The following is a 3,780-nucleotide window of genomic DNA, read 5'->3' as shown; positions in this document are numbered from 1 at the left end:
GTAGGGTGACACGATGGCTCTGGGATGGAAAAGGAAAGAACAGCCTGATGGGGATGAACAGGACCTGGAATGCAAGCTGGGGGAGGCGAGAAGAAGAGGTGGAGTCAGTGGAGGTTGAGACGCAAAACCCAGTTGTATTCGGCTGCTCTGGCACTGCTATAAAGAAATGCTTGAGACTGAGCAATTTATAAGAAAAGGGGTTTCATTGGCTCATGGCTTTGCAGGCTGTACAGGAAGCGTAGCAACATCTGCTTCTGGGGAGACCTCAGGAAACTTCCAATTATGGCAGAAGGCAAAGCTGGAGTAGGCACATCACATGGTGAGATAGTGAGAACGAGAGCAAGCAAGACAGAGAGAGAGAGAGAGAGAGAGAGAGAGAGAGAGAGAGAGAGAGATCACACTTTTTTTTTTTTTTGAGATAGAATCTCGTTCTGTCACGAGCCAGAGTACAATGGCTCTATCTCAGCTCACTGCAACCTCCTCCTCCCCGATTCAAACAATTCTCCTGCCTTAGCCTCCCAAGTAGCTGGAATTACAGATGCCCACCACCATACCCTGCTAATTTTTGTATTTTTAGTAGATATGGGATTTCACTGTGTTGGCCAGGCTGGCCTCAAACTCCTGACTTCAAGTAATTGCCCCCCTCGGCCTCCCAAAGTGCTGAGATGACAGGTATAAGCCACTGCATCTGGTCATGCCACACACTTTGATGACCAGATCTCATGTGAACTCAGAGCAAGAGCTCACATATCACCAAGGGTTTGGTTGAAGTTTCAGGAGGGATCCACTCCTCCATGATCCAAACATCTTCACCAAGTTGGACCTCCAAGATTGGGGATTACATTTCAACACGAGCTTTGGACAAATATCCAAACTTTATCACTGGTGCATGAGAGGAAGGCACTGCCAGTCCGTGGGACCAGGAAATCAGGAGAAGGAAGCAGTTTGGGGGAGACGAATTCATGACGTTGAGTTTGAAAATGGCTAATTTGTACCTGGAAGAGGAAACAGGATTGGAGATGTGCCTTTGGGGACATCATCCTCTTTGACATAATGAAAATATTGGGGTCCTGAAGGACAGGAGGCATTGAGGGACAGAGCTGGGGGTGTGGGAGAGGAAGTATTAGGACAGAGCCTGGAGGAAAGCTGGCCATAGGGAAGAGAAGCCAGTGAGGGAGGCCAGAGAAGACGAAGGAGGGGCTGGCAGTGGAAGCGCGCGGAGAAGCGTTCAGGAAGCATCTGGCACATGCTAAGCACTTGCTGCATACACCGTCACTTCCAAGGGAGCGCTCCAAGGGACTGAGACTGAGAAAAAGCCACTGCCTTCTGGAAACCAAATTCAAGAGTTAAGGAATGGGCAAGAGTGGTGGCTCATGTCTATAATCCCAACTCTTTGGGAGGCTGAGGTTGGTGGATTGCTTGAGCCCAGGAATTTGTGACCAACCTGGGCAACATGGTGAAACCTCATCTCTACAAAAAATAAAATAAAATTATCTGGGTGTGGTGGCGTGTGCCTGTAGTCTCCAGCTACTGTGGAGGCTGAGGTAGGAGGATCACTTGTGTCTGGGAGGTCGAGCCTGCAATGAGATGTGATTGTGTCACTGCACTTGAAAAAAAAAGAAAACAAAAAAGAACAAAAAGAAAAGGAAAAGGGGAAAGAGAGTTAAAGAATGAATGGTATAGTCCTGAGAAATTTGGCAGTATCAAGAATGAGAGTTGATGCTGACAGAGTCAAGGGAAGGTCTTTTGTGATTTTACCCTCTTGCATACTGGAATTTCTTTTTAAAATTGGTAGACCTTCTAGAGCTGTTATATGACCCAGCCATTCCACGCCTAGGTGTATACGCAAAAGAACTGAAAGCATATGTGTACAAAAAACTTATACACATATGCTCATAGCAGCATGATTCATCCATAATAGCTGAAAAGCGGACAGAAATCAAATGTCCATTGGCAGATGAATGGATAAGCAAAATGTATCTATCCACACAATGGAATATTATTCTGTCATTAAAAGAAATGAAGTTCCAATACACATTCCAACACTGATGAACCTTGAATATATTATGCTGAGTGAAATAACCCAGACACAGAAGACCACACGTTATGAGTGCACTGATACAAATGCCCAGAAGAGACAACCCATAGAGACAGAAATTAAATGGGCAGTTACCAGGGGCTGGGAAAAGGGAGAATGGGGAGTGGCTGCTGATGGGATTTCTTTTTGGGGTGATGAGAATGTTCTGGAATTACACAGTGGTGGTGGTTGCACAACTCTCTTAGTAAACTAAAAACGATTTAATGGTTTGCAATGAAAAAAGAATGAGCAGATAAAATACTCTCTTTAGATGAAAAGTGCATGGGTCGAATAGGGAGAGGATAAGTGGAAGGCGGTGGAAGTGATCATGATCAAAGGTAAAATAATGGAATCTGGGAGGGGGATGCTCCTTCCTTCCAGGGGACCAGAGCAAAGAAAGAGATGCAGTGGCCACCTGCTCTGCCAGCACAGCAGGTACTGTGGCCAGGGCCCATACACTTAGGGGTCCACAGAAATATTTTCTTTCCTTTTGAACTTAAGGAAAAAAAGAACGCAATTCAACTTGGATTATATTCATCTTTCTACCAACACAGTTGTAATGTATATACTTATTTATTTATTTTTTTCGATTCTGTGAATTAAAAAATTTACATCAAGGGCCCGGCGTGGTGGCTCATTCCTCAGTCCTAGCACTTTTTAGGAGCTCAGGCAGGTGGATTGCTTGAGTCCAGGAGTTCAAGACCAGCCTGAGCAACATGGCAAGACCCTGTCTCTACAAATAAAATAGAAAAAATTAGCTGGGCATGGTGGAGTGCACCTGTAGTCCCAGCTACCTGGGAGGCTGAGGTGGGAGGATCACCTGAACCAGGAAGGTAGGGGTTGCAATGAGCCAAGATCATGCCACTGCACTGCAGCCTGGGTGACAGAGTGAGATCTTGTTCCTTAAAATAAGTAAATAAATAAATAAATTCACATAAGTGCCCAAGGCCCATAAAAGTCATAGTGAGGTCCTGCAGCCTGAGAAGGAAAAGCAAGATATGGAAGGGACACACTGTCTTTTAAGAAAGGCGAAAGGGGCATTCCGTTCCTCTGTGTGCCTGCAGAGTAGCCATCATGAGCAAAGCTCACCCTCCCGAGTTGAAAAAATTTATGGACAAGAAGTTATCATTGAAATTAAATGGTGGCAGACATGTCCAAGGAATATTGCGGGGATTTGATCCCTTTATGAATCTTGTGATAGATGAATGTGTGGAGATGGCAACTAGCGGACAAACAGAACAATATTGGAATAGTGGTAATACAAGGAAATAGTATCATTATGTTAGAAGCCTTGGGATGAGTATAAATAATGGCTGTTCAGCGGAGAAACCCATGTCCTCTCTCCATAGGGCCTGTTTTACTATGAGGTAGAAATTAGGTCATGTACATTTTCATATTAGACTTTTTGTTAAATAAACTTTTGTAATAGTCAAAAAAAAAAGAAGAAGAAGAAAGGCAAAAGGACGGGCTGCAGTGGGAGCTGGGAGGAGGAAAACTGATTTCATGGTTTTGGCTTCTCTGAGCATATTCACGGACTTTCTCTCAGGCAATCCTCACACATCGTTTGCTATTCACAGCCCCGTTGAGCTTTGAACAACACATGTTTGCACCACATGGGTCCACTGATACAGGAATTTTTTTCAAGAAATATATTGAAAAATGGGGTAGAGGAGATTTGGGACAATTTGAAAAAACTCGCAGGC

The 3,780-nt window shown here is 44.4% G+C and overlaps 1 pseudogene; it reads left to right on the top strand.

Moving 5' to 3' along the window:
- The first annotated feature begins 3,148 nt into the window (after nucleotides 1–3,148).
- LOC108591583 (small nuclear ribonucleoprotein G pseudogene) lies at nucleotides 3,149–3,377 on the top strand (annotated as a pseudogene).
- The last annotated feature ends 403 nt before the right edge of the window (nucleotides 3,378–3,780 follow it).

Source organism: Callithrix jacchus, chromosome 5 (genome assembly GCF_049354715.1).
Source record: "Callithrix jacchus isolate 240 chromosome 5, calJac240_pri, whole genome shotgun sequence".
NCBI classification, from domain to species: Eukaryota; Metazoa; Chordata; class Mammalia; order Primates; family Cebidae; genus Callithrix; species Callithrix jacchus.
Note: the sequence above shows the minus strand (reverse complement) of the source record. Positions and strands in the feature narration are given on the sequence as shown.